Genomic DNA, 27,840 nt, shown 5'->3' on the forward strand with positions numbered 1-27,840 from the left:
AAAAAAAAACGAAGTTTGAAGACAACAAAATAAAAGAGAAAACCAAATTTTTGTAGGACAAAAGTCCACTTGCTATGAAATTCATTTCCATCCACTGGTCAGTTCACTTTTAAAAGCCACAAAGTGATTCAGCTTCCATTACTTTTCTTGTGGGAATTGTACCTGGTGTAATAAATGTCATTGCTCACAAGCTTCTCATGGTGTAAGTTATGCTTACATATTTATGCTTCATATTTAACCTTTCCAAAGAACACTTCTTTCTCCTGTGTGTGCTGTATTCTTCTGTTATACAGAGGTAGTTTGGTTCTTTTTCCTTTCATTGATGCATGACTAAACATGCAAATATTTGATTAATAATAATATTTTCATCGGTTGTCGTAAAAAATAAACTTAAAATAATCTTTAAATTTTATTCCCCTCTTCTGAGTTTCTTTAAAATTCTTAGTCAGTTTTTTTGAAGGGGAAGACACCAGGCTTAAGCTCAACTCAGGTGCAGAACAATGTGTTCCTAGATATCAAACATGTTGCAGTGGGACATAGTGGAAATCTGCTACTGCTTACAAACTCATCCTTCTGGAAGCAATCATGTACCTTCAGTTTCCTATTAAGGTTTCTCTCAGCTCTATCTCTAAGGCAACAGCTGACCTTACAAATATGCTCAGCATCCTCTAGTCAGATGTAAAATACATATCCTCTCAAATTGAGGTGCAGCTGCTGTTTTTTTCCCCACAAAACCAATTTAAATTTCGCTAATTTCAACTCAGATCATTCCCTAAACACTTTTTCTACCTACTGCCTGTCAGTCCAGCAACTAGTTACCGAAACACCACCTCTTGCCTAATTGTAGCACCTGAAAAGACAAAATAACATTCTGCATTCTAATTATTTTATAATTCATTTGGTTGTTGTTTATTCAATGCGCAAATCGTGCAACTCCCACATGCCTAGTGTTGAAGGAAGTATAATGCTAAATGGTTAAAAATTTGCAGAAAAAAATAAGTCAGGGTAGCTTGTTTAAAAGCCAATCTCTGACAGTTTCTCAGAAGAGTTCCCACCTGAGTGTGCTGCAGCAATATGAGCTTTAGAATGCAATCTCTGAGTCCTTGAACCTCTGGATCATCCGACCCAATGAAATGTCTTTTTGTGCAGAGGCCTTTAAGGTAAGATCTAGAGTGGAACTCAAGCATCAGATCCCTCTCAAGGCTGGAATTAGCAGGCTCAGTCCCTGTGGGACATAGGAGAAGAGCAGGATGAAAGAGCCCAATGCCCCAAGCCCTGAGCACTGGGCAGAGCCCCTCCAATTAGCAGTTGGCATGCAATGCAAGGAAGGCTGTGAATGAACTCCTGCACCCTCTGTGGAGCCCACAGTTCTGCAGCAGGCCCTTGGGAATGTGTTTTTATCTCTTTTTTTTCCCTTTAATTCGGAGTCTGTAAAGAAGGAAGTTATATTATCAGTTATTGGGAAGCAGAAAGACTTAGTGCCTTTTAAATCAGTGCTGCAGCCTCAGTTTGCAGTGCTCATGTCCCTCATTTTGCTCCTACAGTTTAACCTAGAGGAATTAGCTCAAAATCCCAGTTGGACCATCTGTTCATGAGGTGTTGGATTTGGGTCTTCTCAGCTTTTGGAATTTGCCTTCCCATTTCATGGGAAGTGCTTCAACCAAACTGGGATAACAGCAAAGACAATGGCAATGCCACTAATACCACTTTCTCTGCAAATAACTCTTAAAAGGAAAGCAGTGTCTTCTTTCCAGTTTTTTCAGAGGGCACTTATAAGCTCTGCTCTCAGGAGAGGGCTCTAAACCCTGGATTAACACAGTCAAATGTGCTTTTGCTCATCCTAGGTAAGGTGCCAGACTTGCAGACAGGAGAGACAGGACTGTGGCTGTGTATTTGTGCCTGGTATTTATTTTTGTTTCTCCACAGGCCTCTTCCCTCTTGGTGTGGGAGATGTCCAGACAAGCATTTTGAGGTGTATAATTCTCAGCAGGCAACACCTGGGGAGCCTTAATGTTGGACTTAGAATTTTACACTTTGTTCTGGTGACCAAACTCCCAAATTCAAGCTAATAAATTGCAAAGTCTTCTTACTGGATCTAGTCACAATCTCCAAGCCTATTTTGCTGGTCTACTCCAGAAAATTGCAGTCACAGCAAAAAAATGCAGCAGCAAGTGTTCTTTGTGAACAGGTTTTATGTAATTAAAGCTATTCTGCATGCTAACTACATTATCTGTCTTTTAGAAGCATTATTAGAGCAATACAGAAAAATATACAGAAAAATCTCTCTTTACCAGCCCTCCGTGGAAAACACCCTTACTACTGCTTTAGTAGGGGGAATTTCTCCTTGCTTTTTATTAAAATTGCATAGTAGTCGATCTGCCATAAATTGTTGCTCAGCATTGATGTACAGCATTTCTACGGGAGATGACAGAATATTTAATGTCAGATGTTTTTTGCTCACCTCATCAAGGTTATACCTCTTACTTTCAATGTGCATTTGAAATACATTTTCTAATGCCCTTAAAAAAAAGAAAAAGGAACATCAGTGCAAAAAGGCTCAACTGTTCAAGGTCCATATACTTTCAAAATGAAAAATAACTACCCAGCCTGTTTTTCAGATCACTTAAAATACATCCCAACCTTCCACTTTTCCTTCATCCCCTCCCCATCCTCCTGTAAGTGGATTTAAAAACTAAAATCTTAAACATTTTATAGTTGTTGGATATTCTCATTCCAAGTACATGCTGTTTGGTAGGAACTATGTTAGGTAAAGACTTTTGTGTATATGATTCTAATTTCTTCTACTTTTAATAAAAAAATATAGGAGTACTGGTGCTCCCCATCACCATGTAGTAGTCCCCCTCTATGTTTTGGTGGGGCCTAAGTCTCTCTTGCCACTGCCAAGTTCTGTTCCACCAGATTGACTGAGTGAAACTGCTGGGGGTACTGGGGTGCTGGACAGCATTGCAAGCAGCCTCCTAGATTCATTTATAGCTCTTTTTCCTTTGTCCAATATGTGGTGCTGCTCAAAGAGGGTTTTGGAGCTGCCTCTAGCCAACACTTTCTGGACTCTGAAGGTCATTTGCATGATCTCTTTGTTCTTGGGTCTCCTTTTCTGTAACTTCTTAGAGAAACACTTCTTAGGGACTTTTGTGCTCATAGGTTGCTTAATAGGTGTACTAGGGAAAGGCAGATATCTGCAGAAAGTTCTCTCAATAAATTTTTAGAGCCATGATCAGCTATGAGCAAAAGATGTGTGAATTCCTAAAAATAAAGACCTATCTGACTAGGGAAATTAGGTCTCCAGGTTCTGCAATCATAATTAAATCTAACCCATTTCCAGCAATGCCTGCAACGAGCTGGAGGGCTCAGCAGAGCTTGTTTGGTTTTATACTGTATATTAGAACTGAGAGGGCTTTCATGACTTTATCTGCAGAATACTGGCCTAAATAAATGAAAACTTTAAAATGTGTCTATGGTATTAATCCTGCAGGGTAGCTAAGGCCACTAGTTGTGTCTCTTTCTTAGTTAGACATAAATCCTACTTAGAAACTCATCTTGTGCTTTAAAATGAAAGGATATTATTGACTGTTCACTTTTCTTCTGCAGACCAAGTAAGTTCTTAGAGACAACCTGAGAAGAACAGTGGATGATTTTCCACATATTTGTAGTAAACTTTATTTTTGAGGGAGGAGTACACAGTATGTAAGCCACCTCCTTCTAAAGCCAGCAGAGTAGTCCTCTCACCCTGCAGGCCTGAGCAGGAACACAAACACACAGATCCTTAACTTTTTTTTATGTATCTATGGGCTGACCCCAGGCTTTGTGACCTTTTCAACGTAAATTAATTGGTGTCTTTCAAATTTGCTCGTGTTCTCCCAGTGTATCCAGAAAATTTGTTTCTAATTTGGACCTTATGTTTGTTTGAAAACTATAATACCTAGAAGGAAGGAGGGAAACTCCTTTAACTGATTGCTCAGAAAACAAACTAACAACACTAACATTGTGTCAATGGCCACTCTTTTTTTTTTTTTTTTTTTTATTTTTAAGAGTCTTAAGAATTTTAACTCAAATCCTCTAAATTGAAAAAGAAATACCTTGGTGTCAGGTTGAGATGGATTGATTCTGGGGGATTGGCAACTCTGTAGCATCAAGCACTTAAAATCTTAAACATTGAGAGAAAATCCTCTATCAAAGGAGGAGTTTCTTCCAGTTAAGATGCAGACAAGAAATTGCTTAGGAAAGGGGCACCCAGTTTTGGCACTTTTAGCAGGGCTATAAAGAGCTCTGTGGTTTATCACAGCTCTCTAAATATTAGAAATGTGTTGATTTACTCTTAGAATGTGCAGAACATGAGCCCAGAAGAAGTTGCTGCATTTAGACACCAGCAGCATGAGGTGTGTTCAGCTTTAACTTTTGTGTGGCTCATTAACTTGAGACTGCACATATCCCAAAGAAAGCAATCATTGCATTTATTTATTTTGCTTTGATAGGAGGGAGAAGAACTCTAAACACAGAATCTTGCTCTGATGAACTTTGCTAGGGAAGGCTCCATGGGTTGCTAGCTCAAGTTTGGCTGGGAACTGGAATGAGACAGTTGCAACAATAATATCCATCACCACCCTGTATAAAGAAATGAGCTTGAGAACAGGGCTAGTGAATATGTTTCTACTAGAAGTCAGTGGGAAATATGAGGCTGGCTGAGAGTATTTTCTGTTCAGCTACTCAGTTTGGATCATGACTCCCATACAATGCAGTCACAAAAGTATTCATCCAATTAAGCTGAATCAGAGTTGCACTTTGCTGTCATTAAAACCACCAATCCTTTACTCTGATTCATCAAAATTTTATTTCTCAAAGAAATAAATATTAAAGGCAAAGCACTTACTTTTTTTGGTAACAACTTCTAATCAAAATATCATTTGTAAGATCCTGGAGAAAACAAAGGTACTCCTCTATACAAACACACAAACTGTCAGCATCTTTGTTAACATACACAGAATACAAATAAGGTTTACAATAACAACTAAAGAGGCAGTGGTTTTAGAGTAATTAAACAAAAGTACCTAATCTATTTACTAGTCTTAATTTTTTACTAATCAGGCTTAAAAGTTTTTAAATTACTGGTTTTGACAATTCTGTTGATCAACTCTCAAAATATTCTAATCCATAAATTTATTAATCTAAAAGATCTATGCCTTTTGTAAATAATCAGTTAAAAATGGTTCCAGTGAAAAAAGTGTAGGTACCAGAAGATAATTTTAATATGGTTTATTTATTAGTTAGTCTTAACATATTTAGTTTGCCTACAGTAGGAGGGGTGGCATGACCCAGAAAAACTCTTCCAGCTTTCTGATCCCACATTTCCCAAGCAAGTATCTGAATCCTTTATTCCCAATAGAATCCCTCTACTCACTGCATACAGCCATTGAAAATAGGCTTTTGTGTCATGTTTTCAATTTTCCACTAGATTCCTATTTTAATATTTTGATACGAAGCTTAGAAATAGTTAAAAGGGACAAACAAACATTTTACTTACACTTCTTCAAGTTGTAATCCTGGAGAAAGTGGCATTTCAGAATCATGAGTCCACAATTCATGGTTCTGCCACAAAAATGAAAAGAATAAAAAAGTAAATAATTTGTTTAACTATCTTTGTATTATCATTATTTATTTCCATTCAGAGTACCAGGGGTAATAATCTGATTCCACACTATACCAAAATCACAATTATATCACATTCCAGCTCATGTGAAATAAGTGGCATGGGTGTCATTCATGTAAATAATGAACAAGTATTATTTTTGGGTAGGTTCATGTTAGCAGAAATGGAAATCAGCTAATATAACCTGAGAGAAAGGAAGCAAATATAAAGAAAATCAGAATTTTTGTCGAAACTGAAAATCTTTATAGATTCCATAGAAATACAACTACATTTTATTCAGAAGGACCTGCAAAATACAATTTTTGTTTTGAAAGAGGACTTAGAAAATCAGATCAGATCATCAAATGAAAGTAGGAGCTTCTCCAGCTAATATTGTTAAGTGAAGGTTTTGGTGGTTGGAACAAGGACTGAAATAGTACTATCAAGCACAAGGCTATCATATATCATGCCTGTGGTTCCTTGGCTGAGCTGTGTAGAAATTCAGCATGGCTTCTGTAAAGGGGCATGTTGGTTAAGGAATTATACAAAACTCCTCTATCATGCATGGCTTTAACTATTGTTAAGCAACCCTTAATTTAAAGTGCACTAAAATTTCCTAAATCAATCCACCATTCATCTTGAAAATTCAGATGACTAATGGAGTGCAACTTCCAGACAAAATCTTGCATGACCTGTGACCATAGTCAGAGTGAATAGCACTTTGTCTGGACATTTCTGGACTCCAGGTTATTATTTGGATGGAATGAAAGACTGTAAACCAACTAAAAAGCAAGAGTTCAGTCAAGTAGGAAAGAACTCTGCTCTCACAAGAGCAGATTTGTGTTGGGATATACCGTTTTCCACATCACAGGGTCTCATTTGTGTTTCTCAGAGAGATCAGTTACTTTAGCTGCTCCTGTTTTATTCACAGATGCCCACTGACCCTATCTAGCCCTGCATGCTGGATTTCTCAGTTAAAACCTTAGTCACTTCTCATAAGACAGTTGAATATTTTGGTTTTGCTTTTAACAAAGATTCCCCAAAGTCACTGACTACATTATTCATTCCCACATAACCAGGACAACTTTTGTGTATGAGTAGTGTTTTCTGCCTTTTTTTCTTTGTAACTCGCTGGGTATACTAACCTCAATTAGCTGCTGAGAAAAGTGAGCAGAATGTGGTCTCATATGTGCATTCTCTAAAAATCTGAAAGATTAAAAGCACAGTGAGAAACAGTTATGATTCAAATGATGTGTTTGAAAACAAAATTGTGTAACTTTTAGCATTGATGTCAGCACCTGTGCAAGCCTTCTCTCTTTTTGTTGTTTATGCCTGCTGATTTAATTGATGGTCTGCCCGGGGAGGAATGCCTTTTTCTAGAAGGAGGATTATAATACCTGTATTTTACAAGAAAAGGTTGATGTAATGTCTTCAAGATCCGAGGGGTAAAATACTGCTTCTTTTCTGTAAAGTAAACTGCATGTTTGTCAAGGAAGTCCCCATAGAAGGTTTTATGAACAGAGTTTTGAAATGCCTTCTTCCTGTTGTGACTGCCCAAAGGCATGTGAGGCTGCAGGAGGGGTGAAGCAGATGATCTGTGGGTACTAGGACTGTGAACTGGCGTGTGAGACAGAGAACATAGAGCAGTATTTGGGACAGCCTTTCTTGTAGCAGAAGCCAGCAGCAGAGTCCTTGAAGTGAACTTCTGACATGATACAGGGAGAGGCTGCTCTCTCTTTGTCCTGGGATAGTTGCTCTGACCAGACAGTGGGTGACCATTTTCCATCAGTGCCCAGTTGATCTGAAAGTTCAAGAACAAAACTGACAGAAATATTACATAAGAATCGCTACAGACACTATTTCCGACAAAGTAGCTCACACAGGAAGAATTTTAAGAAACTGTTTTCAAGCTGGCTCAGTTGGTTTTAAGAGGTGTAACTGACTTGATCAGTTCTGGGACCCACAGTTGGTGGTTAGTTGGTAAAGCCATCCTGCTGCTGTGCTTGAGCTAATTAACCAGTCCTTTACCTAGTTTCCTTTTCCTTCCTTCTCTTTACTAAGCTGAGGTTTCTAATAACAAGTAGCCTTGGGAAATTACAGAAATCCCGTTTTCCTTGCCAAAGCTGACAGAAGGAGAACAGGAGACTTTTTTCTTACTTGGGCATTGTGTATTATTGCCTATGGAATTGATAATTCAGTAGCAGTCTCACAGTCCTCCTTCAATGGTATCTTCTGTTCTCTCTCCTTGTGGGCCTGTGCAGGTGTGAGCACGGCATCATCTCATGAGTTTGAAGTCAAACAGAGCCACTGCTTTCCTCACAAATATCACCAAGTTGAAATTGTGATCTATTGCTATTCATCTCTCTGCAAGAAAGATTTTACAAAACAAAATAATGCATATTGGAACTGGATAATATTTGTAAACATTGGAAATCTAGTGGTAAACACACTATGATTCTCAAATTATATAAAGTCTTGTGATCTAAATACAGTCTGCTGAGGAATTTCTGCCTAAGAGAGACACTGGACTGTGGTAGGATGAAATGCTCTGCAAGAATTTGTTGAAGTGAGGTCCATTGTCAGAATTTGGTGAAGAACAAGTCTACTCACACCAATATGGGGTTGTCCAGTTTCTGGTCTCTGCCAGAATACATAGAAATTGGATTAATTACTATAGGGTCATGGTTTTACCAATAAATAATATTCTAAAATTCAGGGAACACCATAAAATGCAAAACGTGGGAATACACAGAAAAATACTGGAATTTTATTATCTTGAAAACATGTTTTCTTGAACACATTTTAGTCACATACACACAGCCATAACATGGATACCTGTCACTGTAGGCCATGTAGGGACAGAAACAATTCAGTGGGAGGACAGGTGCCAGGTGGCAAAACTGAGAGTCAAATATTATCTCTGCTTGGCTAGACTATAAAAAGCCATACTGAACAAACCTGCATGTAACTGCTGTGCCACAGGCACTCTCCACACCATAGAGCACAGCTAACTAAGGGGAAGATGGGCTTTTCCATGTGGCTCAATGCCACCTCTGTGACAGGTCTTATGCTGTCAGAACATCACATACCTCCTGCTGGTTTGAAGAAATACTTCTGCACTTGACTGGTGAGGCAGGAAGACCACATAAAAGATCCTTCTTGCATTTCTTGAGGGTTTGAATTTGTCTCTTTTCTGCTGGTCCTTGTCTGTACATGTAAACATGAAAATACATTCTGTTCCTGTTAAGTCAGTGATCCGGTCATAGAGTATCACCCTTCATTCTTATTTTTGGCCACTAAAGACTATTCTGTCTCCTCCTTTTAATACCAAGTAGCAATCACAGAAGGCAATCATTCTACCTTTTACAGTTGGCTCTTGCTGCTTCTGTGCTCAGCACACATCTGAATTTGAAATCAGTGTGAGCCAGAACTCCTTTACATCACTCACACAGTCAGTAATGAGCTACTGGAGGAATAAGAGAGCATGGAAACATTTTGTTCCCAACCTGTGCATCCTTTCCCCTATCCTAGACAGAAGATGAGACAGGTCAAAACAGAAGAGCTGAGACAGTTGAGTAAGGATTCAAGTCTGTGTACTAAGTGTTGGGTGACCAAAGTCAGGCTGCCTGCCACTGTGGTCTGTGCAGGCAGCAGTCCTCATTCTGCACTGGTCAAACTCAGCCTGAGAAGGGTAGGGTCACCCTTTTGTTAGTCTCTCACACACAGAATGAACAGAAACAGACTCAGCCCTTTGGTACTGCAAGAAGGTGTGGATGGCCTAGTTCTGAAGTGTCTGAGGCCAGGCTGGGTAAGGCTCTGAGCAACCTGATCTAATACAAGGTGTCCCTGCCAATGGCAGGGGGATTGGAACCAGATCATCTTTAAGATCCCTGTCAAACCAAACCATTCAATGATTTCATGACCTTCTGATCGTCCAGAAAATATGCAAATGAGAGTAGAAATAAGAACATTTATTCTTTTAATCATTATTACTATATAGAATATTATAGAATTTAATATGTAATGTATTATATATTAAGTATTATAAAGTAATAATAAGAAAATACAGGGGTTGGAGGAAGATATGAGTTGCCTAAGACTATAAAAGCCCACAGGGACATAATTATGTATAATGCAAAGCTTCTCACAGTACACCGTCTTTTATCAGAACCTTACTTTTAATAATGCAAACAAGAATGATGCATGACCAAAATGTTCAACTCTTTTTACCTGCTGTGTTCCTTCCATGCACAACTCTGAGAGAAAGTATATATTGATGGGCAATAACAGATTTCTTTTTGTAGAGATATGTTTAAAAAGTACCTTCCACCCACCTCCAGTTCTAGCTGAAACTAGGGACTCACACAAAATATCAATAAAGTGGCATTCACTGAAGTCCTGTGAGCTGCATATGATACTTTGAGTTGAAAGTGCAGATCTGTCAGAACTTCCTCCTCCTATGGAGCTCTGGCATGTGGTAGCACATGCCAATGCTGTCAGGCAGGCCAGAAAAGAAATGTGTTCTGCTCCTTCCCCTTTGGGTGCAGCTGCAGAGGCTACTTGAAGATACAATTCTAGAGAGCTGGAAAGGCTTCAGGAGGGCTGATGAAATGTGACTTCTGCAGTGTGATGATAGTTTGATTAATAATGACTTACTCCTGTCAAAATTCACAATTGGTTCATGATCAGCCCAGGGTCCCCTTACATTGCTACTGTGGCAAGAGACTAAAACTTGTCCTCACAATATGTTGCAAAGTTTTTGCTAATGTGAAGCAACAGCTCCTCCTCTGAAGGGAGGTAATTGGAGGCCATCTCATTAATAATGTCCCAGAATAACACCTGAAACCTGGTAAAGCAGCACTTACTAAACATGTTTTTAAGGGGGAGATGCAGCAATCTGTATTTAGTATTGCAAATTTCTGAATTAATGGGAGGGTTACCAGGTGTTAGCCCTACAGTACTATTTCTTTTCAAAGAGAAACAGCTTAATCTTATTTAAAACAAAAACAAAACACTTATATAACGTCTCTAAATGGGTGGTTCCTCAAAAGTTTGTGAGGGGTCTTATATGGAGCACACCATCCCACAGTCCAAGATGGCCTCAAGGCTGTGTCCTTTTCATTGAAAAAAACTAGATTTCACTGACAGCTAAAACCAATAGTTTTAGCTGTCTCCCATGACATGTAATCTGGCTTTCCAGTCTTGCAGAGACATGAATTCATAGCATCATCCTATTAAGAAACACGTGTTGACAATGCTAAATCCTATTTGGGTGACTGGGAAGCAGGATTATACAATTCACTGGAACAAATAACAAAATGTACTTGCTCAGTTGTGCTTATGCAGAGATTAATACCTTCCTCATTTATCTCGGTTTTCATGGGCCCAATCAAAGGGACCTCCCCCATTCTGATTAAAGACTTCGCATTCTTCAGTCATGTGAAAAATAGCAGGAAAGGCAGCTTGTGTGGTGTCTGTGCAACAGTGCCACCAGTCAGGGTACCAGGTTTCTTGAAGGACTGTGCCAATACCTTGGGAGGCCTCAGGAAAAAAGTGACATCCATGCCACTCGTCCCTTCTGTCTGGGCACAGGTGAGGAAGGACAACTGAACCTCCAGCAAGCCTTGCCAAGGGCAAGAAAATAAAATGTTCCAGGTCAAAGAGCCACAGGTTTTAAAAGCTTTATTCTAGTATTTCACTGATATTTTGACTATAAATATGAGTTATAAAAACGCCACATGGCAGCAAGCCTATTCAAATACATCCTATTCCAGTGCATTATAGTTTCATGTTTTGAGGAGTTAGCAAAAGCTCCTGGGCAGGAAGTCTTATAGCAACTCTCCCTCCCCTTTCCTGATAGTTTTACGTACTGGGTTTTGTATGTGCCACAGCCAGGTAAGGCTGACTGAGGGGTGCTGCAGCAGATGCTGGCTTGATGACATGTCTGATAAGGGATTTACTTGCCTAAACACTGTCCAGCCCTGCTCTCCAGTTTCTTTGTAGGAGAAAACAACCACCTGCCCATTATGCCTTTCTCCAAATGCTTTTTAAAAACAGCAATGACCAAGAACAAAATAGAAAATCGCATGCAAACTTTGCATGATGCTTGGGGTTTCTTTCTTTTTGTTTTAGAAAAGCAAAAATTAGCCTTCCCTCATCTTCTGATCTCATGGCTTAGCTGAAGAGTTTAAGAACTGGTTGAACTGCTTCCCAGGGAATAGAATCATGTAGTGTGGCCAGTGCAGGAGTTATTTAGGCAAATGTATTCAATAGCCTTTCTCTTAAGCTCATTTGTTTGTTAATTTATTGTCCTGCCTAGTGTGGCAGACATTAATTTATCAGTGCTAGAGTAAAATTTCACTGGTACTTGTACTGGTATCTATACTTGTCAATGTGACAAAAGCAGAGAAAATAAAAGGGATTTGGTTGTAGTCTGGTCCCTGTAAACTACAGGAAGATCAGATGCTCTAGCTCCCACTCTGTTTTCCTGGCAGTTATTGTTGCTTGCTGTTTGATAAAACACATTGTTTTCCCTTTGCTGCTGTGTGGAAGTCCTGTATACAAAATGAGTGGGCACTAACTTACCCCATATAGTAGAAGCAGCTTAGCTGATAATATTGGTTGGTCTGAATGAAACAAAATAAATATGTGTGTTGTTTTGTTTGTTTGTTTGTTTTTAATCCAGTGTCTTTTAAGTCTACTTATCTTTATCCTACATAGGAAGAAGGGCTGTTAAACACCTTAGATTGCATTCACAGCTGCCTCCTAAAAGAGAAGGTTATTTTTGGGTCTAAGGCAGAACATTATGGCCCAAGTATGGGATTTAAACCAGAAGAAGTTCCCTGAAGTTATTTATTGGATGTTACAAAACCCAGTGATTATAGTTAGAAATAGAATCCACACCTTGGCTCATGCCTTCATTCTTAACTCAGAGTGGGAGTCCTTGTTTAATTCCTACCAAGAGTTTTAAAACAGTTGGCTGATGTTTAATTCCTGATGACTTTTGAAACAACAAGGACATTTCAAAGGACTGAGAAAAAAAGGGACAAGAGAAAAGCAAAAGTGGTAAATGAATGCCAGGCTAGCATCGGTCCTGCACATAACAACTGAACAAGACTCATTTGAAGTAATTAATGCAAGCAGCACCGGTCAAAAAGGTTAAACACAGAACCATGCTAACTAGGTAAGAAAAAAAGAGATTTTGATTGTGGTTGCATGAGATAAAGGTGTTTGTTTAAAAGACTTCTGTAAGCTCCCTGGCTTTGTTCTGTATGTTCCGCATGGTATTTTGACTAAGAAATTAGGGCAAAATTACAGGTGTTTACAAAATGGTGAATTGGGAGATCTGAAAATTTAATTAGCAGGTGTTTCTAAAGCAGGGATCACTTTTGATATTGTAATATTAAATTATTTCTTTCATTTATCTGAAAGAAAACAAAATCATTTTTCATAAAACTTGAATAACTACAGTTTGGGAGCTCATGAATAATGAAGGGGTGGTTTACTGTAACAGTGATGTGTATTGCTCAGATGTAGGGAAGCAGCATACTTTTCAGCATGGATAATGGAACAGCTCCACTGTGAAAAGGCAGGCTCTAACCTAAAGAAGGGAAGTCTTATCTGGGAATCAGTGTCACTAAAAAAACATCCATACCTTCTTCTAGACAAACAGCTACCTGTAATATCCCACAGCAACATTGGAGCCAAAATTAGTGTAATAGCACTGTCCATGAAGAGTGGAAACCTCAACTGTAAGTACAGGAAGTAAAGGAATCCTTTACTTCTTCTTCCTCAACAGTTGTTGCTAGAATTATATCTCCTACTTTAAAACTCTACTCAAGAAGTATTTACATATTGGGAAGGATACAGAGAAGATCCATAAGTATGATGAACTCTGGAAAACACTCTCCAAAGAGTCAAATTTAAGGAGCTGAATGTATTTAATTGTGCAAAAGGATGGTTAAGAAGTAATGTTATTCCTGCAGAGGACTACCAATAAACAGAACAGAAATTAAACAATAAAAATACATCCTAAAGGAGAGTTATATGTTCCTCATTGCAGGGTAAGTTAGCCTTTGGAACACTTTAATGAAAAGTGGGATGTAAATAAACAAGATTTGGACATATGAATGCTTTTTCCATAACTTCCAGAAATACCAGTGAATTCAGAGAAGACTTAGGGGGAAAACAGGCTATATAACCACAGCAGATTATTCTTGCTGCATTTCTGAAACTCTGAGATATGTGTCAATCATCACAGATTACCTATCAACTTCTCCAAAACCTCATGTTTTCTCAGTTTTTGCTGCTATTTTTAATTGATGTAAGATTAGATTTTTGGCTAATACAATATACAGGGATACAAAGAGAGTTACTCGTGAAGTTCACATCTATAGGCCAGGTGCTGTAGTCTGCACTTCTAACAGTTTGTCTGGTGGAGGAACTGTTTTGGCATTTCAGTGCAAAGAAAACCATTTCTTCTGCAGAAAAAACAGTGGTGAGGCTCAAATACTTAGATTTGATTTCAGAGGCTCTTCTCTATGCTAATTGTCCTTACAAAAAGCCTATGTTGGTGCATTAAGCTACAGGACCTGGGTGTTTTTTAAGCCCCAAGGTTTGGTTCAGCATGATCTGTTTTGAGCAATATTTAAATGCTGCAATGCTATCAGGTGAGTAGATAACAACAATTTTAAAGGGGATGAAACATCTCAGAACACCAGATAAAGAAGAAAACATTTCTAAGTGACACTGCCTGTTGTTCTTTGCCATGTTGTTTCCTAAGCACGTGCCAAATTCTGCACCTTTTACTACTGTAAATGCTCATGTTGACATTAACAGGAATTTCCCCAGGAGGAAATTTGCTCCTTTGGCAGCAAAAGGTGAAGTCAGTGCACAATGGCTGTGACAAGACTACAGTTCTCTACATCCTCCAATAGCTCCCACTACACTCTTCCTCCCTTTTCAAAAGCACCCCTTTCCACTATAGTAGGACTTTGGAAACTATCCCTTAATTCCCAGCTCAAGGGTGATCACAGGTATGTTAATTAATCTCTGGTGTCTTAATTTGTTCCTGGTAAATGAGGATAACACTCATCTGCTTTTCTCTAGCTGGTGCATCATTTCGGGCAGATACTCCCAGAAGATCATCTTGGAATGTGCAGTGGTACTGTGAAGGAACTCGCATCCCAAATGGAGTTGCCTGCACAGTGTAGGATTCAGAGTGACAAGAAGAATTTGTGAACTAGGCAAGTTGTTTAATCATGGATAACAGCTGAATGACACAGTAGTCATACTTGATACTTGATAGTCCCTTCATTACAGCTCTCTTGTGGGGGTGGTATATGTATTTATTTTTTACAGACTACAAAACTTTTCATTAAAAAACAGCTCACTAGCACTCCATAAACCTGCAACAATAGAAAATTGATGTTTGCCTATATAAAAACATTAATTTTCACTGACTGCCAAATGATTTGTTCAATTGCCTAAGATTAATGACAACTGAACTTCCTTGTCTGTAAGGATAAAATTATGTTTATATAATGGACTGTATACTCTGTTCACAGAAACTGTGGAGAAAATTCTGGAATTTTCTATGTCTTTTAACTATCAGGAGGAACAGCTTGTTCTTTTTCACAGTTGTTATGGACTTGAAAATCACAAAGCAACTTCCTTTTCAACTGGCTAAAACCTGAATGGAAATTGTTATTTTGACTAATGTCTGTCTCATGCAGAGAATTATAAAGGGAAAAACACAGATTATAAAAACACCACTATGTGCCACATATAACTACTTAAATACTCTGCTGGTACATGGAAAAAGAAAATTCCTCTTAAAGAAAGCTATTATTCCTTTTTCCAATTACTAAAGCATATGTTTCTGTGCACATTTTTTTTTTTTTTTTGTGTTTGGGTTTCATATTTATAAAAATGAGTCACAGCATATGAAGCAATTATGTGATCAACACTTCCCAAAAGGTGAACAAGAAGCAGTCACATGGCTTTATGTACTTACATAAAATATTACTTATAATGCCTTTTGGGTAAATGTATATTCTGTACTCTTAATTGTCCAGGGAAATGTGTAAAATGCACAGTGGTCTGAAAAGCTCTTCTTGCCATCAGTGGTAGTTGACCTTGACTTGGTAATCAAACTATAGCTCAACAGAAAGGAGAAGGAATATCTTTGTCTTAAGACCAAGGCTGTGGGCACTTGGAAGTGTGCTTAGAGAGGCAGGTTTATCTTGGCTCTTCCCTCAGGAGATTCTTTAGCTTGATGGAGTGACCTGACCAGTTCTGAGCACACTTTCTCCATGCTGGTGTATATGTTTTCTGGGCTGATACCCAGTACTCTCCTAATGGAAGAAGAGCACATACTGCAAACCTAGGATAAAAAAAATACATGAGAACAGCCCTTGGTGGACACACTCTCATTCCTGGAATGGGAGAGTAGGAAGAGAATTACGGTAGGGTGCCTTAGACCACTGCACTTTCCTGCAGTGATGGACTTGGTGGAGTCAAAGGGCTGAGCTTTAGTAAGAGATTTTCAGAACTGCAGGATTAACAATTGGGGTGGCTCATTCTCCTGCATGAGTTGTGGGTTACCTTTATGGATCTCCTGTTTAGAGCTGCCTTGATTAATCTTTCATGAGTGTTTTTCCCCAGTTTTCTGCCAGCTCATCTGGCTCAGCATCATATGTACATCAGCCAAGGTTTCTGCTCCCCTTACTGAGCTGATCAGCCTCAGGAGATCTGACTCAAACTTTGAATCTGGGGCAGAACATCATTGTAACATGGAAATGATGGTTAGAAGAGACTTCTAGAGCTGTCTTATGCTTTCTAGGTCCAAAAATGTTATTTAACTGCTTAATATTAATTGATAAGTATTAATCCCTAATAACTGAGAAATTTAAAGGGTGTTCTGGATGCCACAGCTAAGTTTAAGTCTCAGGCTCAGGGCTATATAAATAAATAGAGCATTAATTTCAAACAAAATTACACTGATTTTTCTCCTTTGTTCAGATAGAAACAATGTCTCAGAGCTTTCACATTTCCATTGCAACATGAATTTTTCTTTTCAATCCTTGAGACACTCTTCTGAAACCTTGTAACTAGTGCCTTCAGCAGCACACCTTATCCTCTTTCCATACTCATTAGATGTTCTTTCTAGGAAGTGTGCCTTCTGCTGAGAGTAAGAAATGTAAACATCCTCCTACACAGACACTTGGAATGGTGAAGGAATTCCTGTTTTCACAGTACTTTCATAAATCATGCTGTTCTCATGACTCTTCAAACACCTCTGTATAATTTTATCTCCACAAGAACACTTGTGATGATGAACTGTATCTCTCATATCCCTGATCTCTGCTGCATCTCCAGCTAATATACTTATTCCTAAGGCATGGGGTAGACACATGTTTTTCCATTCTTTAAGGGAAACTGAAAAATGGCCAGTGATTTTTAGCATAAGAATATTGGAGACACAGTTTTACAGCTACAACAAAGCCAGCTCTGTGTTGGAGAGAAGTGACTGCTCAGGAAGCTTTATCTTAACTCTTTCTCCCTAACTTTTGTCATAAGTTTGTGCAATTTCAAGAGCACTTTGAATGCTAAGGTAACATTAAAGAGACACAACTATTATTTCAGCATTATTTCACTATTATTTTATCCAAATTTTATACAAATTGTGGGAATGGTTCAAACCTTTGCCAGAGGAGGTTCAGACTGGACATCACGAAGCATTTCTTTCTCAAGAGGATGGTCAAACACTGGAACAGACTTCCCAGACAGGTGGTTGATGCCCCAAGCTCATCAGTGTTTAAGAGGCATTTGAATAATCTCTTATTAACAGGTTTTGACTTTTGGTCAGCCCTGCATTGGTCAGGCAGCTGGACTGGATGACCATTGTAGGTCCCTTCCACCTGAATATTCTATTCTATTCTATTCTATTCTATTCTATTCTATTCTATTCTATTCTATTCTATTCTATTCTATTCTATTCTATTCTATTCTCAAAAACTGATGAAAGCTGGCACTTGCTATTCTTTACACACCATACTTAAAGGTCATTAGAAGATTTTTTTATGTGAAAAAAAATCAGCTAATTCAATGTCACTCTTACCCACTGCAACGTTATTAGCTTAATGAAATCTAGAAGTACAGAGAGCCCAATGAAGTAAAAAAAATGTATAAGAGTGTCCTTCTAAAGCTTAGAACTGAAAATCCAAAATATACCTGAACACATTCAGGAGAACGTCCTACCCACTGCACATCTCTCACTTTGTACAGTTCTGAATCCACAGTGCAACACTACAGATGCCTTGTGAAATGGTGCACTTTATTTATAGGAAATACTAGCAAATTCCTTACAGTGTTTTATCTGCTGTGCATTTATTCTCAAAAATGAAACAAAGTCTTGTACTCTATATTTTCTTCTGGCTTCTCAGAACTAATCTTTGCAGCTTTCTCTTTAGTTTTACAGATTTTCCTATGTCTTCATCACTACCAAGTGACCTGATTTTTCTTTTCAGCCTATCACTGAAACGTGTGGTATCCAACACAGATCAACACATTTGGAAAAATCCAACACAGTTCCAGTTTCCCACAGTTCACACATTTGGAAAACAAGGTTATATCTAACTGAGTATATGGATTGAGAACAGATAAGAAAATATATGGCTTCAGAATGTGTACCTGTCAAAGTTCTAATAAATGTCAAGGTTTTAAAAACACTTCACATTTAGTAACTAGCAAAATTAATAGTGGGAGATAGTTGTGGGAGAAAATCCTACATGAAAAGGAAAAAAATGCTGTAATCTTGTACTAAGCAGAAAATTAGTTTTGTCCTGCCATTATTCTAGTAGGCTGGCAAAACAGACTTAATTTATTTTGTTTATGCAAATGATATTTGATTATGCAAATAATAAACAGAAGCTTATTTTTGTAGGCATAAAGTAATGATTTGCATGTCATCCCCAAAAGCAACAACTGTACCTCCATTGTGCTACTGCCCTGCTTAACACTTCAGAACACAGAAGTTCTGATGCACATTTTCATTGTGACTTCTAATTTTGAGTTTTATTCCTTTAGGGTTAAATTTTCTTTTGGTGAGGCAGACATTTCTGCAGCTAACCTGTCAGGAAAAGGACTTAGTTCATATATACTATCTTTAAGTGAAGATAAATATTAAATGACACAGGTGACTTGCATCTCCCCAGTGGACTACTGACAAAAATTACATTGCGTCCTCACTTTCACTGACTGGGAGTATCACATTGTGGTTCCTATGACCATCAGGCACCTTGTACTCAGTGTGGGCTTCTAAATTAATGAAAACTGAACAAACCAATATGATTCTGCTTAGCTCTGTAAGATGAGTATCTTCCTAAGAAAACATTCTAAGAAACACAGATAATGTTTCCCTCTGATAGTTCCCTTTCTAGGAACACTTGTTACTGTGGCAAACCCAGCTGAACAACCTTTGTGTCCTCTTGATATTCTCAAGGAGGTGAGATTGTACTCCTCTTGCACTTCTATGTCAGGATCACCTCTCTGTCAAACTAATGTTCTCAGAAAACTTTCTGTGGCATTTCTTTCTATTATTAGTGCACTGTTAAATCACCATTAAAGGGATTAATATAAAATAATAATCTTAAAATTATTATATAAAAGACAGCTCTGAGAAAAAATGGAAACCCCTGCTGAGCATAAGGAGTTAAAAAACAAAGTTAAGAAAGTTTTGATTGTAATGTGTTACGATCTTGAACTTGTTCTCTTGCTCTTGTCTAATGAGGATCTCATATGATACATTTTTCTGACTCTTTGTGGGCAAGGGTTATGCTTGCCTTCTTGACTTGTGTGTATCTGGCATCTCACCATTGCCTCGAGCTATCTTTGCTTCCGAGTGTGTCATGCCCTGCTCAGAGCAACGGGGCCTCTGCAGGTCTCACATACATGGCTCCCACTATGCACGCACTGTGGAAAAACTGGAGCTTCCATTTTACCAGCTTTTTGAATTTCATCTTAAAAACAGATGGTGTCTGTGTAGGAAGTGTGTGTCCTGCCTTGTATGTAATTATCAAAGATAAGATAGAATAGAGATAAGAAGAATATGCCTCACAACCTGGTGAATGAGGGAAACCAAACTCTTACCAAAGTGAAGGTGGTGTTTCCAGGGAAATGTATGAACGGGTTCCCTTTCATCAGTCTTCCTTCCCATCGAAAAGGGAAGGGCAGGAGAGACTCTGCCTTGACATTGGATCCTGCAGGCTTCAGCCAAGAGGTGGCGTTAAGGTGCAGTGCAAGGTTCTCTTACCAAAGCCCCATTTATTCCTCAAAACCTTTTTCAGCGGTCGTGTGCCTGATGTCCAAAGGCAACGGAACAGCCAGGAGAATGAAAAACGCAGCGTGGAAAAACGCAGTAAGGAATTCAAAGGGCCAGTGGCCTGAATTTGGGCTGCAAAACGACAGCAATTTATGACTCCAACAGCCTTGCTTGCAGTAGGTGTTTCAGCAAGTCCCACACTGCAGGTTAGCTTGTATCTGTGCAAACAGGAACCAAGTACTGGATACAATTAAGTTAGATTCTAGATTAGATACCAGGTACTATTATTTTAACCCTGAGGATGCATATTTTCAGCATATATATGCCTTTTCAGAACACCTTTATCATAAAAGACAAGTGTTTCCAAACCAAACAAATGAAGGCAGACCTATTTTCAAAACAAACCAAAACAAAATTACTCACATTTAACACTGATATGCAAACTCTTTGGTGCAGATGAATCAACAGCAGCTGTATTAACAAAAAGTAGGTTCAGTCCAATGAAACGTTGACATCACAAATAATCATAGCAAAATGGGTAGAGATGAAACTGATAATCATAAGGTTTTGAATTCCCTATGGAACCAGACTGCATAATATTAGCATTATTAATAAATAATACAGATCTACTGGCCACCAAATCCTAATTTTCCCATACTGATGAACACCATTTTCTTCTGTTATCTTTGTCCTTGATCAGTTCTCAAAATCTGGCATAGATTAAAAGCTATGAAATGTGTTGAGTTAGACCAAGTACAGCTGCAATGATACCATTTGAGGATTTGACCCTTTGTCTCTATCTGCATAAAAGCATAAGATAAGTACCTCATCAGTGCTGTTACTATTAGATTCAGTATCTAATCTGGATCTGATTTTTGTGGCTTTCACCCATGTTTCCTTACGTATAGAAATTAGAGCCAGTATGGCTACATTTATTAACCTTTATTTTAATTTAAAATTTAAGAACAGCTGAACTAATTTTGTATTGGTATTTACTACTACCCAGAAAGTTTGTATTTCATGGTTGAGTATACAGCTGCTATCAGACAGGGGAAATGGCCAACTGATGCATCAAGATGTGATTCAGGATGTCCTGAGGATCAAGGTCATCAGTTTCTCATCATCTTCCTAGCAACAGGAGCTATTTCATTGCACAATTACAGTTTTGCACACCACATTTTCTGTTATGTGGTAATTTGGCTTTAATTGTAAAAGATTAAATGGAGTAAGCTTCGAGGAATCAAGCATTCTTCAGCTTTCATTAAGTCTTTTGTCCATACAGGAGATGTTAAGGGTGGTAAGGAGCTCTATGTCAGATTGCATATCCCTGGATATAACTGAGGTGCACGAGGAAATAGTATTTTTGACTGTAGAGGGAAAAGCAATCTCCTAGAAGCTCAATATTCCAGTTGCATTTGAAGGACACTGACTTAATTTCCATCTTTTACTTTTGTGATTACTGCCAAATGTCAAAGCAAATTGTAGTTTGTACAAGTGCACAAATGTTTTAGTCGTGCAGGGCTGGCCACTATTTGGAGTGAGGCCAAACAAGTTGTAGTTTAAAAAGTAGATGCATTTCAAAAAGACTGGAGAATATTTGGAAGGATACTGGAAAAGGCCTTTATAACCTGACCAGATTTTTCAGAGGCACACAATTCTATAATCTCTTGTAAAGCTGTACAGAGCAGGTGGCAAATCAGCATTTCACAGCATCAGGTATGCACAGAAGAGAACCTTGATATCCTTGCAATATTGCAGTTTTTGATATGTATGCAAAAGTTGGCTCTACAAGGAATATGTGTGTGATTGATGAAGCACTATAAAAAGTAAAATAAGTGTTTTAAGATTAAAGGTTCCAAATCTGACTTTTAAGAACTGTAAATTCAGATTGTGAAACACCTAAGAATTAGAAATTCTAGCCACTGGAAACTTTGATTAGCACCTACTGTGAGGAGCTCTTTCCAGATTGACTGAATTCTACTGCAGAGGAGCAGGACTGACATTTGAAAAAAGAATTGAAACCTGCTTGGGAACAAAGCACTTGGCTCCTTTTATACTAAGAATATCTTTTGTGTAGTTTCTTCTGAGCTATACAAATGTAATTGACAAAAAGTCTGCAAAACACCTCTGTTACTTTCCTTTTATTTTTTGACCTTCACTCCCTCATTTAGACTTCACTAGTTGAGAATAAAATTTTAATTATATATGGCAGTGTTGGCTGCTCTTAATTAGTCCTGATGCTTCTGTATATTTATAAGTAAAGCTCCAGGATGTGAATTCTACAGTTCCTAGAGTTCACTGTTTCTGTGACATTAGCCATGAAAAAGTGAAAGTCACTTGTGTATGAAAGTACACAGCAGCAATCCAGCTTCCACCTCCTAATACTAATGGGATGGTCATGAACTGTAGCATGGTGGAGGTCACAAAACTTTCAAAGAGTGATTCCAACACCACAATGAAAAGATGCACTGTATTTGAGCAAGGCAGTTTAAGATAAAACTTTTGTCACTGCAAATTTACAAAAGGATTGGTCTCCTGGCCAAAAAAAAAAAAAACAAACCAAAAACCAAAAAACAAAACAAAACTCCCCAAAAAAAACCCAACAAAAAAACCTAACAAAACAAAACAAAGCAAAACAACCCAACAAAAAAATACCAAACAAAAACAAAAAACCAACCAACCAACCAAAAAAACCCAAACCCACAACAGAAATCTCATCTATTGTTCAATAGTTCTGTGTTATTATAAACTCACTGCATGTGATCAGCGAATTTTTTGGTCAGAAAGCCTTTGGAGCCCAAGAGCTGGAAGTCTTGCAGGAACCTAATTACAGCTATGGCCATTCAACTCCACCTGTTTCATCTGCACCTGAAGCACCTGGAAGTTACACAGTTCCAGACAATTGAGAGGACTTTTTTTTAAAATTCTGAATCTTTTTTCTAGTAGTTTGTAGCTATTTGCAGTAGGGAGAGCATTTCAAGAGCCTTCAGGAACTATGTGTAGTTAGTGGAACTTCCCTCTAGGTTACTTAGGACTGATACTGTAACTTTCTAAACCTTAAAAAACTGCAACCCCACTGTTATTCTTCAGTGGTTTCTCCCAGTTAAACAAATACCTGCCTTTGTTCTCATTTTACCTTTCCTGTTAGTCCACTGCCATATACCCCTAAAAAGAAACTATGAGTAAAAAAATACAGGGGAATTAGATAATATTCCTCTTCCTAACATGAACTTATCATTTCATGGAACAGTTTCTCGCCACAGACTTTACATCCTTCAACATTCAGAATTCTCCCAAGTCAAGGTTACAGTTCCAATTGAGTGTTCTACATATCTCTTAGGGCACATCATTTTATGCCTCACTTCTAAATCCTCCTACTCCTGTTGAGTTGGTGACAGAGAGAGGGAGGAAAGAAAGGGAAATGTAAGTCAGCAGCCAGCCAAAAATAGGGGCAAGCAACATATCCTTAACTCTGATTTCACCTTTTACCTACATAGATATTGTCATAATTCAAGACTGTACTCACCTTCAGCAGACATCAATTTCTTCAAATGAGCAGCCATGTGGTCTTGAATGATGTACTGATTGGAGAGCTTGCAGGAAGGTCCTGGAGAAAAAGCTGTGAGGAAAAAATGTAAGTTTATTCAGTGGAACAAGCAAAGTCTCAGGTAGTAATGATTCTGACAATACTGTAATATTTGTAATATTTATCCTCTCCTGCTTACAACAACATCAAACCAGTATTCATTCTTTTATTTCAAAAAGTAAGAATAGCCCAGAATTTAACATGAGCATGTGGCAGATTATTCCCAGTTTCCATGTTCTTGAGTACCTGAGAAATATGGCTTGCAATAAGTAATGCATGAGCTTTGATATTGTTGAACTCTGAAGAATAAGAGAGGCTCTGATAAAATAAAAAGCATTTTCATTCTGAAAGATTCAATACTAGAGAATAGTAAATATCAGTAGAGAGCATTAATACTATTGTTAATGCCAATAGTGTTAATAGATAATATTACAAGGTACTAGAAAATGCACATTGATATCTCACCTCTTGATGGTGCCAGACCTAACTTGAGCACTCTGTAGTTAGGTAAATGGACTGGATACAGACAAGGGCAGAAGTAGGGCCAGAAGATGGAACTGAATTTTGTTACACACAGACTGACCATGACAACCCTCTGAATCTCTAATTTGCCAAATTTCCCAGATTCAGAAAAATTTATTTCTGTATCTGATCTAAGTTTGTTAACCCAGAAAAAGAAGTTAAGAAGTGGATAAGCATTTACTTCCAATTTTTAACCTGTCAGTGTGGCTAAGATTTTCTTCCAACCTGGTTCCAAACAAAAAAAAAATATTTCTGTCTCAAAACCCTCTAAATTTCTGACAGGATTTGTAGACGGAAAGTTACGAGCACATAGTATTAAAAAATCAACAGAATACTGGAGATCAGAAACTTAATGGGCCTGACTTTCCATCTACAGCCCCAGAATGACCCTTACACTGAGATAGTCAGCCCATCCAACCCTATCCAGATTTGGTTTTCTGAGCCAACAAAATAAATGATTGTTTCATTGTTCATGTTCCCAATATACAATTTAAGATAATAACTGTGTTTCATAGCTTTTATTGTGTTTTGAAAGAATAGGAGACCTCAGGTTGAGAGTCTGGGAATCAATCCTTCTAATCTCAGTTTGGCTGCATCCTTGCTGTGTTGCTTTTTCTTATCTCTTGCCTACCAAAGTGAGCCAGTTATACAAACTGCTTTTCACTGCCAAGGAGCTTGAATAAATTTGATTTGTGGTGTCAACTTTTGAACAAGCACCATAAAAAAGAGCAGGACAGGACGCCTGATGCTGTATTTGTTGCTTCACTTAGTATTATTCCCTGAGGTATTCCTGCAAGTGACTCTAAGTCTACCAGAAGGGCATTGACATGAAGGCTTGATTTCAACAGCTGGTCCAGGAGCAGCAGCACATCCTAACATGACCAGCTGAAGAAAGGTGTGGCAACAGCTCTCTGGCTACAGAGAGCAACACATAACTTTCCCAGGCCTTTCTGGGGAAGGTTATGAGAAGATCAGAGAAAAGAATGAAAAACAGTTTTTATCTTCACTTACTGCACCTGTTATTGTGAACATGTGGAATGTGTTACAGAAATTTGTTTACCAAAGGGTAATTTCTTAATTAGCCAATAGTGATAGTGTTTGGATTGGAGGACTAATTAAGTCCAAGTGTATCGTAATTGTCTATAAAAGCAATGAGTTTCTTAATAGTGATATATATGATAAAGAGTTAGATCAACCTTCTGTGCATAGTGGAGTCAATGCTAATTATTACCAGTTCGAGGACACCTTGGCAGAAAGGTGCTGTTCAGCCCCAGGGCCACCCATTCTTATTGTTCATGGAACACACAGGCACAGCCAGAGTGGTTCCACCAGCACACAGGCAGGTGCAGAGACATCAGCAGGAATGCTGACTCCATGTTTGCTATGAAGAGTGGAGAACTTGGTGCAGCATTCTGGGAAAACTGCATTTACCTCTTCTTTCAATTAAATTGAGCATGCTAGTGCAGGCACCACCGTGGAATATGATGCCTGAAGCAGACAAAAACAAAACTGAAAAACTTTCTAATCATGAGTCTTTACACATCCATTTTTATTCATGGAAACCACTCATGGGTGTCAATGCCATAATAAAGAAATAAAATAGTTAACATCAGTACAATTCTGTTTTAAAGTTAGAGACCTGTAGCTGTTCACTCCAAAACTTCTAAAAATAATTGTTTTAAATTAATTTTTCCAGCTGTGCTGTTTTTCCTGCTTGCAAAAACAACTGGAACAAGCTCTTCACTAACATCCAGCACTGTCCCTAGCTGGTTTAAAATGGGGTGGTTCTTCTGAGTTCAAGGAATGGCAAAGCCCTAAATCACAGCAGCTAGAGGCTCTTGTAACTAAGGGAAAGAAAAAAGTAGTTTGGTAAATACACCAAAACTTTCCCTGATTGGCAGTGACAAACTAATTTTAATATATTCAGTGAAAAAGCATGGCAGAAGAATGAAGTGATAATCTAAAAAATATCCAAAGATTAAAAAGGGAAGGAAAATCCATTTATAAAAAGACATTCTTCTCAAAATGAATAACTGCCCCAAATTTGAAATGCTAAAGATATACAAGGCACTAGTAGTTTAATCTAATTTTTGTCTTTCATAAAATCTAACTCTATGCTGTGTCCAGAAAATTACTGACATTGTGCAATGAACAACATTGTGGTTATTCCTATGTAAGGAAAGGGGGAAAAAAAAGCAAATTCCTTTCTTCACCAGAGACTTTCTGTTGAACTTTGGCAAGTTATTCTGTGTTTTTGTGTCTCAATCTCTCTGAAGAGAGGACATGAAAAAGCACATCCCTTTCTTAAAGAAAAGGCTTTAAGGGTAAAAAAAAATGAGATGGGGAGACTTAGAGTGTGTCCAACTATTTCCCACCGTTACAGACGGCCATCCTATTTGAGCTCACTGGAAAGTTTACACTTTCAAACAATTTTTTTCTTATGCTTTCTTTGAGCAACTTCAAATTGAAGGAAATGAGAAATTGAAATCTACTGGGAATTTTAAGTAGCCCTGTTAAGAGGCTCTGTTGATGGTGCAAACACAAGTCAAATTGAAACAGCCCTTTTGTGTGCTGTAAAGACAAGCAATGTTCTTAAGCCCATTTTTGAACAGAATCCAAGTTCTGTATTTTTTGCTGCCTTACACAGATCTTATTTGCTGCAACATTCAGCAAATTGCTTGATCCAAGTTTTCAGCATTTCAGAGTTTCAACATTTTCTATATATGAGCACAGATCTACCTACAGAAAGTTGCCTGCTTTTGGAAATCTTTCCAAACTCAGAGGACTATTGTACTTCCAATACATTTATATTTTGTTTCTACATAAGAGGAAAGATCTCCAGGAAACCAGGACCCAAGAATGAAAATAAAGAATAGTGAAAAGCCTCTCAACAGTGACTCTTTTTTATTTCCAAGTTTGTAATGACTTTCCTAGCGATTTATTATAGTCCTGAATGTGTACTTGTGTGATGACTAATTTACCTAGTTTCCACTGATTCCATTGTAAAAGATTACCTCTGCAGATCATGTCTGGAGAATATATCATGTCTAGAGGTATAATGTCAAACCATAAATCCAGTCATAGCAGTATTAAAGTTTGACTGATACACAATGACAGTGATAAAACATGTCTTTTCCATGTAGCTGAAAACAAAAAACAGGAGGTGACTGAAAAACACAGGAGGTGACTTTGCTTCTCACCAGACTGCTGATTCAAAGCCATTGCTTTTGCTTTTTACTGGGGCAAAAGTCTGTTCTCTGTAACTTGTCAATTATTTTACTCTTTAAAGACTAATATAACTGCAGACCTTCTATACTGAAAAGAGTTTATACCACTACCACTGCTAACTGTTAATTCCTACAAGTGGGAATATGGACTTGGAGAAGGTACAGTGGAACAGCATTTCTAAGAAGGGATGTTTAAGGCAGAACAGCTTTCCAGGAGTTCTTCCACAGGTGCTTGGCAAACATCCTGAACAGGAATGCTGTTTGTCTAAATTAAGACAGTGAGATATAGAGCAGATACTAGAAGGACTTATTTACTTTACATTATTTCAAGAATAATATATGTATTTTTAATGGTGTCATAATATTTAAGCTGTTATTTGAAAATTGAAGCACTTAGTCACTTCTCAAGTAATAATGTGAATACTTACAGCTACTTTTGAGACTCATGTGTCCTCTGAAAGGTCCCATCAAGGAGCACCATGGTTATCTGGGACCCTTGGCAAAGAAAGAAAATGTATTGGTTATGTAATAATGAAAA

General features: G+C 38.0%; 1 pseudogene across 1 annotated transcript; it reads right to left on the bottom strand.

The window, feature by feature from the left end:
- Positions 1–27,779, bottom strand: LOC144246084 (spermatogenesis-associated protein 7-like; annotated as a pseudogene). The gene is made up of 8 exons (XR_014954186.1): positions 27,731–27,779; positions 23,494–23,586; positions 20,391–20,438; positions 8,734–8,851; positions 6,943–7,445; positions 6,790–6,850; positions 5,540–5,604; positions 1–2,519 (listed from the first exon to the last, which is right to left on the bottom strand). The product of XR_014954186.1 is annotated as a spermatogenesis-associated protein 7-like (transcript).
- Between the last annotated feature and the right edge of the window lie 61 nt (positions 27,780–27,840).

This window comes from Lonchura striata, chromosome 3 (genome assembly GCF_050655825.1).
Source record: "Lonchura striata isolate lonStrDom1 chromosome 3, ASM5065582v1, whole genome shotgun sequence".
Taxonomy (NCBI): Eukaryota; Metazoa; Chordata; class Aves; order Passeriformes; family Estrildidae; genus Lonchura; species Lonchura striata.